At 41.9% G+C, this 14,072-nt stretch overlaps 1 protein-coding gene across 1 annotated transcript in view; it reads left to right on the forward strand.

Annotated features, from left to right (window-relative positions):
• Window positions 1-285: 285 nt before the first annotated feature.
• The window catches only part of LOC145357954 (transcription cofactor vestigial-like protein 2), a 50,191-nt gene continuing 36,404 nt past the window's right edge, over window positions 286-14,072 (forward strand). Inside the window, exon 1 of the mRNA XM_080211578.1 lies at window positions 286-573. The gene's annotated coding sequence lies outside the window, so the exon portion shown is untranslated. The remainder of the gene's footprint in view (window positions 574-14,072) is intronic.

Below are 14,072 nucleotides of genomic sequence, written 5' to 3' on the forward strand. Positions count from 1 at the left end.
GGGCCTCAGGTCACCAGGATGCAAGCACATGACTGGGTGATTTAGAACACCAACAGTGCTGTCACATCAGAGGCAGATGCTGAGGAGCTGGCAACAAGCCTCTACTTATAAATGGAAGGTGACCTCATTCAAGCACACAGTCATATGGTGACACCCATCTATGGAGGTAACTCTCCCATGAATATGACATTTAAAGCATCACAAATTACCAGTCTAATGTATGCCAGTACACATTTACTAAACAATCTATATCTACCCAACGGAGTTCACATTAATGTTTACCATTTTACTGTGCCTTGAGTACTGGATGAACTCATATTAACCCTGTACACTTGTCCAGACAGTTTTTATCAAAAATGGAGTGGATCCTTTAGGATCACCACCCATATTTTTATTGTTTTTCTCTCCTACAACTGAAAGTATACAACCATTAGCTATGCTTTCAAAGTGTTAACTTTGCTTTCAAGGATTCCTTTGCTTGTGCACGGAAGATCTGCTGCAGAATCCTAGGATACCATTGGCAATTGAAAAATAGGTGCTGAGATCTTTGTTTGCGAATACTGGAAGCCTAAGGTACTGTACATCTTTTGTATCAGCTGTTTCAGGTGTAGCTCCATAACTGTAGCTAAGAAATAACATTAACTTACACTTGCATTGGTAACGTTGTATTAAATGTATTCATGTTGGGCACTAAACTACAGCTTTTGCAACAGGATCTTTACTTTAAATGTGAAATTGACTCCCAAGGAACTGCTTTTGGCTTTGGGTCCTTGCAGTTTGGAATTTTGGGAGCTGTTTAGAAGGCTCAATTTTAACTCACTCAAAGCCCACTCATTAAGTCAAAATTAAAATTAGACCGGATCTCCCTCGTTTGCCTGAAAATTGATGCACAGGTTAGTTAGCATGGGTTATCCTAGAATCCTACAGTGCAGAAGGAGGCCATTCGGCCCATCAAGTCTAATAATCTAACAAGACATTTGAGAAGCTTGCTCTGAAGGCAAGATATGTTCAATGGAGGTGCATGATCTCAGGTGAATATATTTTATTCTCTTTGTGAATAGTTGTCTGTTCTAATAGGGATTCTAACCCAAATTCAAACCAACCAGGATAAAAAAAAGGTTCAAAAGCAAAATTCTGGACATTTGAAATGAAAACAAAAGCTGTTGGAAATACCCCACAGATCTGACGACATCTGTGGGATGTTTCAGAACAATGACCTTTTCATGGGTTCTGATGAAAGATCACAGCATGAAACATTGTGTTGGAGCATAAGCTAAGGGCAGACTCCCCGTCCGTGATGGCATCGCGGTATTATTGCCAGGCTTTTAATCCAGAAACGCAGTTAATGTTCTGGGGACCCGGGTTCGATTCCTGCCACAGCAGCTGGTGAAATTTGAATTCAATAAAAAATATCTGGAATTAAGAATCTACTGATGACCATGAAACCATTGTTGATTGTAGGAAAAACCCATCTGGTTCACTAATGCCCTTTAGGGAAGGAAATCTGCCATCCTTACCCTGTCTGGCCTACATGTGATTCCAGAGCCACAGCAATGTGGGTAACTCTTAACTGCCCTCTGAAATGGCCTAACAAGCCATTCAGTTTCAAGGGCAGCTAGGGATAGGCAATAAATGCTGGCCAGCCAGTGACGCCCAGGTCCCACGAACAAATAAAATAATTCAAATTATTTCCTCGTATTCCAGCCTTCCTTGCAGCATTGTTGCCACTGCTAATTCCTCATTGACCTTCTCCCTTTTACTGCAGCAGGGCCACCCCAGCCCAGTAAAAATGCTAAGGCTTCATCTCAGGATGAATTTATAAGCATTTCCCAGGTGGGAACGAGTCCAGACTGCTGAAGGGGTGGGGGGAAGAAACACCTGTCTTGAAAATTTGTCTTGACTTGCTTCAGGGGGCTGCCTTCTCCGATCTTGCCAGCAGCTGGGAATTTCCAGTCCCGCTGCAGTGAATGATGATTTGGCTGAGTGCCACGTTCACCGCTCTTGATGGCAGCGATGACAAGACCTGAATGGCCAGAGAATATCAGCCAAAATATTAATGTGGCATTTAACGATCATTGTGATGATAGTGTGAGCTTCGCTATATCTGTGAACTGTTTCTGCTCATTGTTACTTTCAGATAAGGGTGGTATAGCTGGGAGAAAGAGCCGTTTTGGTCAAAAAAGACAATGATGTCTTAAATTGTCCAGCTGTTCATGCTCCGCCGTCGCTGCAGTGATTACGGAGAATTTAATGTTCAGCCAAATCTCCGTTCACTGCAACGGGACCAGAAAATCCCAGTTTGTAGGCGAGATCAGAGAATTCCGGCCAATAGTTAGTCTCATTGTGGCATTACCTTCCCAACTTAGTGGTGGAAGCAGAAGATATGTCAACATTTGATATTAGATTGATTTGATTTATTACTGTCACATGTATTAGTATACAGTGAAAAGTATTGTTTCTTGAACACTATACAGATACAGATACATTCACAGAGAAGGAAAGGAGAGAGTTTAGAATAAAGTGTTACAGTCATAGCTAGGGTGTAGAAAAAGATCAACTTAATACAAGGTAGGTCCATTCAAAAGTCCGATGGCAGCAGGGAAGAAGCTGTTCTTGAGTCGGTTGGTATGTGACTTCAGACTTTTGTATATTTTTCCCAGTGGAAGATGGTTGAAAAATGTATGCCCGGGATGCGTGTGATCCTTGGTTATGCTGGCTGCTTTTCCGAGACAGCAGGAAGTGTAGACAGAGTCAATGGATGGGAGGCTGGTTTGCGTGATGGACTGGGCTTCATTCATGACCCTTTGTAGTTTTTTGCGGTCTTGGGCAGAGCAGGAGCCACACTAAGCTGTGATACAATCAGAAAAAATGCTTTCTATGGTGCAACTATAGAAGTTGGTGAGAGTCATAGCTGACATGCCAAATTCTCCTCGTCTCCTGAGAAAGGAGAGGCATTGGTGGGCTTTCTTAACAATAATTTCAGCATGGAGGGATCAGGACAGGTTATTGGTGATCTGGACATTAAGAAACTTGAAGTTCTCGACCATTTCTATTTTGTCTCCATTGATGGGACATGCCCTCCGCTATGCTTCCTGAAATCGATGACAATCTCCTTCATTTTCTTGGCATTGAGGGAGAGAGTATTGTTGTCGCACCAGTTCACCTGATTCTGTATCTCATTCCTGTACTCCATTTGATTGGAAAAATAGATGGAGGAATTGCAGAGATGTGGGAATAGGGCAGGTAAATGTGATCAGAACCTTGGAATGAGGAAGCCTTGGAATGATTCACAGAGAGAACTGTCAGAAAATTGGAACCAGCTGCCATTTTGATTGGCAAACATTACAAAAAGTACAAGAAAACCTGAAGAATATTTCCTGTCAGAAGTCGAAAATAGCGCCTAACTATCTCAAGCCTTGGAATGACACCATGGGCTAATTGTGTAGAACATTGGTATAACATTTCTTCCTCCACTATTTTAATACTTATTAACACAAAATTAACCCATTTATTTTAGGCAGATGACACTTTCATTAAAATAGACAGCAAGGCATTCACATGATATTAAGCTACAGCCATTTTAGACCTTATGTGTTAGGGAGGTATTTTACCTTTCTGGCAGGAAATAGTTTTTCATTTTTTGTTAAATGGCTGTTTATTTCCGTCCATCAAAATTATAGATGGTCCTCATTTTCCTGCAATTATTTCTGTGATATGCAACTTTCATCAGGAATAACATAAAATAATCAATCCTACAAGAATGTTGCTTACTCATTTAGCCACCTAAATTATTATTAAGATAGTATCAATAAATTTGCTTGCCCAGATAGAGAATTACAATTGAGGAAAGAGCTCCACAGTTATGCCTTAGCTTCTAATTTTTAAATCTAAATTCAAAGGTTAGAACATAACCGGAATATTGACAGCAGTTCTGGGCACCACACATTCATCTCTGTGCTATTAGCCTTAACCACTCCCTATGGAAGCGACTTCTACATTCTTACCACGCTCTGGGTAAAGATATTTCTCCTGAATTCCCAATTTGATTTCTTGGTGAGAATCTGATATTGAACCTTGCTAGTTTCCCCAGAAACCTTCTCTCTGTATCTGCTCCATCAAAACCTTCCATAATTTTGAAGATCTCTATTACATTAAACTGCAGCCTTCTCTTCTCAAGGGAAAAGAGGCTTAGCCTCTTCAACCTCTCCTGATCAGTACACCCGAAATTCCGGGAATCATCCTTGTACATCCTTTTGCACTTTCATCAGTGCCTTTATATTTTTTTAACAACATGGCAACTAGAATTGTACACAATCTCCACCACCTCATTCTGCATCCAGAACTCACTCACTTTCTGAACTGTTCAATATTGGAATACTGTGTACAGTTCTGGTCACCCTATTGTAGAAAGGATATTATTAAACTAGAAAGAGTGCAGAAAAGATTTACGAGGACGCTACCGGGACTTGATGGATAGAGTTATAAGAGAGGTTGGATACACTGGGACTTTTTTCTCTGGAGCGTAGAAGGCTGAGGGGTGACCTTATAGATGTCTATAAAATAATGAGGGGCATAAATCAGCTGGATAGTCAATATCTTTTCCCAAAGGTAGGGGAGTTTAAAACTAGAGGGCATAGGTTAAAGGTGAGAGGGGAAAGATACAAAAGTGCCCAGAGGGGCAATTTTTTCACACAGAGCGTGGTGAGTGCCTGGAACAAGCTACCAGAGGTAATAGTAGAGGCGGGTACAATTTTGTCTTTTAAAAAGCATTTAAACAATTACATGGTTAAGATGGATATAGAGGGATATGGGCCAAATGCGGGCAATTGGGATTAGCTTAGGGGTATAAAAAAAGGGTGGCATCGACAGGTTGGGCTGAAGGGTTGTTTCCATGCTATAAACCTCTATGACCCTATGATTCTAAATTCTACTACATCTTTCCTCACCTCAAAATGTCAATCATTTCAATCATGCCTTCGACTAACCACAACTAGCTCCTGTTTGATGTTTGTTTTTTTGTAGAACACCTTGGAATGTTCCCCCTTTTGAAAAGGTACCATATTGTTTGCTGTTGGGCAGTGATGTGAATGCGTTCCTACCCACATCCATCATTGCTCCTGGGTAAATGTATCATGTGTGGCCCAGTGGTTAGCACTGCTGCCTCAAAACTCCAGGGGCCTGAGTTTGATTCCTGGCTTGGGTCACTGTCTGTGTAGAGTTTGCACATTCTCCTCGTGTCTGCATGGGTTTCCTCCAGGTGCTCCGGTTTCCTCCCACAGTCCAAAGATGTGCAAGTTAGGTGCATTGGTCATGCTAAATTGCCCTTGCATTAAGTTGATCTTTCTCTACACCCTAGCTATGACTGTCACACTCTGCACTCTCGTTTCCTTCTCTATGAACAATATGCTTTATTTGTATAGTGCACAAGAAACAACACTTTTCACTCTATACTAAGACATGTGACAATAATAAATCAAATCAAACAATGCTACCATCCCAAGAGTGAACCTGGTGAACTTTTGTTGCACTCCTCTTATGACAATAATACCCGTTCTCATGCCACAGGACCAAATTTGTATACAGTACTCTAGGTGCAATCTAATCAAGATTCTATACAATTGAAATTTTTACTCCTGTATTCCTAATAGCTTGCTGCATGTTAGCCTTCAAGGTCACCCAGGTCCCTTTGTACATCTACACTTCTTAACCTCTTACCATTTATGAAATATTCTGTACATTTATTCCTCCTACCAAAGTAGATGGTTTCACATATTCCTACATTATATTCCCATCTGCCATGTTCTTGCCCACTCACTAAATCTGTCCAGTCATCTAGAAGCCACGAGTTAGATGCTTTGGCCATGCAACATTTCCCCTTTGTGTCCCGCGATGCATCGGTTAGAGGGATTAGTGGGGTAAATATGTGGGGTCACAGGGATAGGGCCCAGGTGGGATTGTTGTTGGTGCAGACTCGATGGGCCTAATGGCCTCCTTCTGCACTGTAGGGTTTCTACACATCTTCCTCACAACACGCCCCCTGGCCTGGCTTTGTATCATCTGCAAACTTGGTCCCCTCATCCAAATTAATTAATATAAATTGTGAACAGCTTGGGCCAAAGTGCTGACCCTTGCAATATCCCACCAGCCACAGCCTGCCCATGTGAGGATGATCCATTTATTCCTATTCTCAATCCTCATTCCAGTTGGGGTGCTGTGGGAAGCCACCTCCTTGTCCTTTCTATGTCACTTTGGGTTGATTGTGCCTTTAGGCAGAGGACTAAGGAAGATGTTACTGTCTATCATGTTCAAAATCACACAGAAAAGCTGCTACACCTAAGCAGAAACCTGGCCAATCAGTACTCTACAAGAGCAATTCCGCTGGTTCTATTTTCCCACTTATTCCCTGCAAATGTTTATTTTTTCAGGTGTTTACCCAATTTCCTTTTGTACTCCATGATTGAAGCCGCTTCCACCACACTTTCAGGCAGTGCATTCCTGATTTTAGCCACTCACTATTTAAAAACATTCTTCCTCTTGTCATTTTTTAAATTCTTTTGGCAATCGCCTAAAATATGTGTCCTCTGGTTCTTGACTCTTCTGTCAATGGGAACTTTCTCTCTATCGACTCAGTCCAGACCCTTCATGATTTAGAACAGTTCCATCAAATCTCCTCTCAATGTTCTGGGATGGCACAGTGGTTAGCACTGCTGCTTGACAGTGCCAGGGACCCGGGTTTGATTCACAGTTTGGGGTCGCTATCTGTGTGCAGTTTGCACATTCTCCCCATGCCCGTGTGGGTTTCTTCCAGGTGCTCCAGATTCCTCCCATAGCCCAAAGAGGTGCCGGTTAGATGAATTGTCCATGTTAAATTCTCCCTCAGTGTACCCGAACAGGCATCAGAATATGGCAACTAGGGGAGTTTCACATCATAGTGTGAACATAAGCCTACTTGCGACTAATAACTAAACTTTTCCCTAAGGAGACCAAGCCTTTTCCATGTAACTGAAGGTTCTCACTCCCAGAACCAAACTGGTAAATCTTTTCAGCACCTTCTCTATAACATTTACATTCTTCCTAAGATGCGGTGCCCAGAATTGGACACAATAATCTGGTTGAGGCTGAATCAGTATATAGTGAAGGTTCATATAAAGTCTTTGCTTTTGTACTCTGCCTCTATTTATAAAAGTATTTGTCAGTAGAGCTTTAACAAGACAATCAACTTCTCAGACTGTATGCACCATGTTCTATTTTGCATTGATTTATGTGTGAAAATATTTTGTACTTGTTGTGTTGGGACAAGATTAGCTTCCAGTTTTATTTGAGCCATATAATTCCTGTTGTTAGGTGGCTGGATACTAAAACAGTCCCGCTCCCAGCTCTCTGTGGGATAGGGAGAACTATTTCTGCCACAGTTTTTCTTTACCCCCAGGCCCTTGATTTCAACCTGTAACAAAGGCCAAGATCATTCTGTGTGCTGGCAAAAAAAAATTGATTGTGTTGTTATCCAAAGCCAAATGTTTCGCCGCAGGTCATGTATCTGGTTTCTTGTACAACCACACATTTAACAAGCCAGAACGGGATACATGAAAAACTGCATTTCGAAAAACACACGACAACTGTAAACACCCTTCTAGATGTTGCTGTTCAGTCACATATTAGTTTATCATTTACGTTACCGTCTTTTAATGAGACATCAAACCTAAATCCTCCCTGTCTCGCACAATTATAAATGTACAAGACAGAGTGCTAACCCAGTGCTCAACTTGTAAGAAATCTATCCATTATTTTATTTCCCTGGTAATTGCAGTTTTAAAGTGTTGCTTTTTTAAATGGGTCAGCAACAATTTGGAATGACAAACAATTGTGTCTTACTAACATCAGCTACAGTAATTAATAGATTATCACTACATATTTGATTCTCAGGGATCTGGATATTCTGTCAAATAAAAAGTGATACATATGCCACAGTCCAATTTATTATTGTCACATGTATTAACATACAGTGAAAAGTATTGTTTCTTGTGCACTATACAGATAAAGTATACCGTACATAGAGAAGGAAACAAGAGAGTGCAGAATGCAGTGTTACAGTCATAGCTAGGGAGTAGAGAAAGATCAACTTAATGCAAGGCAAGTCCATTCGAAAGTCTGACAGCAGCAGGGAAGAAGCTGTTCCTGAGCTGATTAGTACGTGATCTCAGACTTTTGTATCTTTTTCCCGACAGAAGAAGTTGGAAGATAGAGTGTCCAGGGTGTGTGTGGTCCTTAATTATGCTGGCTGCTTTGCCGAGGCAGTGGGAAGTGTAGATGGAATCAATGGATGGAGGCTGGTTTGCGTGATTGATTAGGCTACATTCACAATATTTTGTAGTTCTGACTTTGCTCATTGCAAGGAGGGGAACAATTAGTTGTTACACTTGTCCAGTATACAGAGTGCGAAGTGATGGTTTGGTGAGGCCAAAGATGCAAATACCATTGGACAAGATATCTGTTCATTATAGTGTCTGTCACAGAGTCTTCAATAGAAGGTGTCTGTCAATTTAGTTTTGATCTTAAAATTATGGCACAGTGGCACAATGGTTAGCATTGCTGCCTCACAGCTCCTGGTTCTATTCTGGCTTTGGGTGACTGTGCAGAGTTTGCAAGATCTCCTCATATCTGCATGTGTTTGCTTTGGGTGATCCAGTTTCCTCCCACAATCCAAAAGATGTGTTGGTTAGGTGGATTGGCTGTGCTAAATTGCCCCTTAGTGTCCCAACATGTAGGTTAGGAGGATTAGTGAGGTAAATAAATAGGGTTACGTAAATAGGGCTTGGATAAGATTAAAAAATATGGATTGAAGCAGACTTGATGGACTGAATGGCCTTCTTCTGCACCATAGGGATTCTATGATCTTGTACTTTTGCAGCTAGTTTCAGATCTTTTAATTTGCTTTCCACAAGGGAGCAACTGGCCTATTGATGTTAGAAATTTAAGATTTTCTATTGTTACTTCTCCATGTTCTTCATCATCTCAGAATTATTCTCTGCTTCTGTTAATGTGCAATTCTTTAAAATTGACGCTCAAACGAAAGTAACATTTGGATGAAATGATTTGCTGAAAAGTATATTTGGTTTTGCCCAAAATGAGAGACTTGCTTTTCGAAGATAGTAAACACACTCACTTAAGATTTATCCAAACCATTAAACATATGCCCTTTATGAGCACAAAGTGTTGGGATTGGTGAGGAGTGAAAGTGATAGCTTGTAGGATAGCTTTTCAGATTCAATGTAAAATAAAAACATAAAATTCTGGATAAGCTCAGCAGGTCCAGCAGGGAGAAACATTGGCCATGATTTTCCACGTCCCCCATGCACTGTTTCATGGCAGCGAAAGCAGCCCACCGTTGGTCAGCAGTGGGATCTTCTGTTCGATACCTCTAGGAAACCCAAGCTGGGGGCATTGCTGTCAGTGAAACTGGAAGGTTCCACTGGCCAAGAACAGCCGGAAAATTCTGGCCAGAGTTAATATTTTGGGTCTAACTGACACTTCTTTAGAGTTTTTCAGTTTCTCTGTGTTGAAGTCAGCCTGTGATAAGTGGTTGTTTAATTTCCTCAAATTTTCTAGAAATCAAATTCTTTGTTACAAAAAAAAGTACTTAATCCCACCTGCATCTTCCAGAATTCTAAGCCATTTTCTGTATGATATTTATTATCTTACGGGAGGGTAACTGCATAAGGTCTTATGTTGCAGTGAGTTCCTGCCTCTTCATAATGCTAGATTGATTCCAGAGATGAAGGGTTTGTCATATAAAGAGAGATTGAACAGTTTAGGCCTACATTCTCTGGAATTTGGAAGAACGAGAGGTGATCAAATTGAGGTATACAAGATGATAAAAGGATGCAAAAAGGTATAAAAGTATTTCAGAAGATATAATAGATATGGTGGGGATGCTTCCTCTTATGGGACATTCTATGTTGAGAGGTCATAGTCTTAGGATAAAGAGTAGCAAATTTGAAAAGGGTTGGAGCATATCAGCCACGATCGAATGGTCAAGCAGACCGAAAGGCCTAATTCTTCTCCTATGTCATACGAACTTACGATTATCAACTTGTAAATGCATCCAACATACACACAAATGACAGGGTGGGAGAGACTCCTGCTCAACTTTGCGATGGAAAGCAATTTGAACTTCCACAATCACCATGCATGTAGCAGTGTATGCTGCCACACCATACTGGATTCCTTGGTTGACCCAGTTGGTGTGGGCCAGAAATCTCTCTGAGCATGGCATTCAATTCCCCCTTCAGGTTGTGGCGGACTCATGACCTGCTGTCTTTGCCCTCACTTGTTGGAGATGGCAATGTTCTGAGCCCAGTCCGTCTCTGGGCAGACAAACTGCATTGACTGTTGCCCACTATGAAGTCATCTTTCAGGGATTGCTTTCAGAAATTGTTGAACGGTGTCCAGTTGCTCAGTATTTATTGCATCCTGACGGTCTATTGAATTGTTGTGAATCCTTAAATCATGGTCAGTGACCATAATACAAGTCATTTTTTCTCCGCTTTCATCTTCCCGGTATTGTCTGCTGCGTTTATTTCTGCAGTAGTTACATGGGTGTTCAAAGACCCACTGTATCTTATGCAAATGGCCACTTATTGTGTTTGAGTCGAGGTATTTAATGTTCCAGGCTGTTTGAATATATGGGACGTATAAGCAGAACTTAGCTCTAACTGAGATCCTCCCTTTCCATAATAATAAATTGGACCAGTAGCTCTGGCAGATATTTTATTTTCCTTGTGCAGGGACCAATTAGTTACCCCAAATGCGATCGCGCCTCGCATCAGCTAATTCTGTGCAGACCAGAAATCAAACTTGGAATCTATTAGTACTAAAACAGTCCACAAAATAATGAGATTGTCTTGTTAAAACGTCTGGATGGATGAAGAATTCCTGCAGCAAATACGTTTCCCAGCATAGTGACAGGGATTGAACAATCTATAGCTGCTGGTGTAACTATTTGACTAAGGGGCTTTTCATCTTGCACAGTGCTTGTGCAAGACAGTATTACTCTTTTAAAAAGAATTCTTAAATGTTCTTGATGCAATAGGGGGAGACCTGATAGAAGTCTATAAAATTATGAAAGGCATAGACAGAGTTTACATTAGAATCTTTTTCCCAGAATTGAAATGTCTAATACTAGGGGGCATGCCCTTAAGGTGAAAGGGGAAAAGTTCAAAAGAGATGTGAGAGGCAGGTTTTTTATGCAGGAAAGTGTCTGGGATGCCCAGCCAGTGGTGGTAGTGCAGGCAGATATGATGGGGCCATTTAAGATAAGCACATAAATATGCCAGGAATAGGTGGGTATGGACTAAGGGCAGACAGAAGGGATTAGTTCAACTTGGCGCTATATTCGGCACAACATCGTGGGCTGTTCCTGTGCTGAACTATTCTATATTCAATAAACCTCTCAGTGATACCACTTCTCTGTTCATTATTACAAACAGGAATGTGGCTTTTTTCATATTTGCATTATTATTGGACCTCACACTCTCCCTGCTTGGTGTCGACAGCCAATAGAGAACACCTGAGGTCAGGCTAGTGACTGACCTGTGACCTTTTCTATATTTTCCCTTGAGCAAATGGTGTGCATCAGGAGCTCTGGTTACAATATGGGGCAGGTGTAAAGGTGCAAGTGAATAAATAAAAGCTCCCAGCGCATGAAATCCGGCTAACTTCAGCCGCACAAAACACTTTGATCCCTGTAAAGCTTGGGTGGCACGATGGTTAGCACTGCTGCCTCACAGCACCAGGGACCCAGGTTCGATTCCTAGCTTGGGTCACTGTCTGTGTGGAGTTTGCATGTTCTCCCTGTATCTGCATGGGTTTGATCCAGGTGTTCTGGTTTCCTCCCACAGTCCAAAAGGTGTGCAGGTTCGGTGAATTGGACATGCTCAATTCTCCCTCAGTGTACCCAAACAGGCATCAGAATGTGGCAACTAGGGGATTTTCATGGTAACTTCATCGTCATGTGAACATAAGCCCACTTGTGACACATAAATAAACTTCAAGTCTCCAAACCCAATGCCTACAAATGTATTATCAACCCTGAAATGTGAAATCTTATTGGAACTTTTAAGAAATTCTTTCATGGGGTGTGGGCATCAGTGAATTAGCTAGCATTTGTTTTCCATCCCTAATTGCCCTCAAGAAGGTGATAGTGAGCCATGTTCTTGAATTGCAGCCAGACAAAGGAATATTTAATGATGGCAGGAAGATCAGTGGAACAATGGGATTTGGGGCTAACTATTTCCAGATCCCTGAAGTCAGCAGAACACGTGAATAGGAGAGTTTAGAAGGCATATGAGAAACTGGCTTTCACCAGTTGTGATATAGGATATAAGAGCAAGGTAATGTTGGAATTCTGTGGAGTGTTGGTTAGGCCACAGCTGGAGTACTGTATGGAGTTCTGGTCACCTCACTATAGGAATGATGTAGTAGCGCTATAGGGGCTTCAGGGGAAGTTCACCAGAATGTTGCCTGGGATGGAGGTGGCACGGTGACACAGCGGTTAGCACTGCTGCCTCACAGCACCAGGCACTTGGGTTCAATTCCGGATTTGCTTCCTTTTCCCATCACTAAGACATTGCAGCTCAAAGCACGACGCAGCTTGATGGACAAGTTGTCACCATTTTGAATGATTGGTGACAAGTTCCTCCCAACCATTCATGTTAATGCTGTTGTACTTCAAGGAAGAATTTGAGTGTTTTTGAAGTGCTTGTGTTTTTTTTAAGTTTAAAGTTTATTTTATTAGTGTTGCAAGTAGGCTTACATTAACACTGCAATGAAGTTACTGTGAAAATTCCCTAGTTGCCACACTTTGGCGCCTGTTCGGGTACACTGAGGGGGAATTTAGCATGGCCAATACGCCTAAGCTGCATATCTTTGGATTGTGGGAGGAAACCAGAACACCCAAAGGAAACCCACACAGACACGGGGAGAATGTGCAAACCCGATACAGGCAATGACCCAAGTCGGGAATCGGACCCTGGTCCCTGGCACTGTGAGGCAGCAGTGCTAACCACGGTGTCACCGTGCTGCTTCCCTTGGGACTTGGCCATTTGAAAGTTGAGAAAACAGGACAATGCAGTGGAGACAGTTTTCGGCCATCTGGACACAGTGCACAGCCCACTGATGCAGTCTTGTATTTGTCCTTCCAGTGGGAAAGTCTGTTTTTTATAATAAAGTTGGCGGTACTGAGGACAATTTGTCAGCAGAAGGCATTGGCTTTCCCCATTCCCATTTTTCCAATGGCTTCATTCCAGCCGTCAGAATCGCAAACCACCCCGGCACTAAACTCCCTCAGAAGGACGACATTTTTCTGCTTTTGGGTTGTCGGACACGGGTCCCATCTTCCTGTCTGTTCGTGCCACACTCCCGCTACAGCAAAGATTGAGAACTTGGTGACAAGCCAAATCTCTGTTCACTGCAGCAGGATTGGAAAATCCCGTTGGCATTGATGGTCGGAAAATTCCAGCCGGGGACTTCATCAAAGTCAGAATAGAAAATCTTCCCTTGATACCTTCATCAGAGTACAGAGTCAGGGATTAAGTGCTGATGATGGTGGCGTATTGGTTACAGCTGGGCTTTAGGTGAAGTGTCAGGAGTTTTTTGTTTATACCCCTGGGGAGTTTTGACAAAGCATCCAAGGTCAAAACCCCATTTAAACAATTGAAGAAACAATAAAAGGGCTTCTGTAGACAACCTGGCAACAATGAGAGCCATGATGTGGAGATGCTGGTGTTGGACTGGGGTAAACACGGTAAGAAGTCTCACAGCACCAGGTTAAAGTCCAACAGGTTTATTTGGTAGAAAACACCTCTAGCTTTTGGAGTGCTACTCCTTTGTCAGGTGAATGGGGAGTTCTGAACACAAACAGGGCATATAAAGGCACACACTCAGCTTACAGAATACTGATTAGAATGCGAGTCTTTACAGCTAATCAAATCTTAAAGGTGGAGACAATATGAATGGAGATAGCATTAAGCATTGGTTAAAGAGATGTGTATTGTCTCAGACAGGACAGTATGTGA

The sequence above is a fragment of the Carcharhinus amblyrhynchos genome, chromosome 24 (assembly GCF_965287045.1).
Source record: "Carcharhinus amblyrhynchos chromosome 24, sCarAmb.v2.hapA, whole genome shotgun sequence".
NCBI classification, from domain to species: Eukaryota; Metazoa; Chordata; class Chondrichthyes; order Carcharhiniformes; family Carcharhinidae; genus Carcharhinus; species Carcharhinus amblyrhynchos.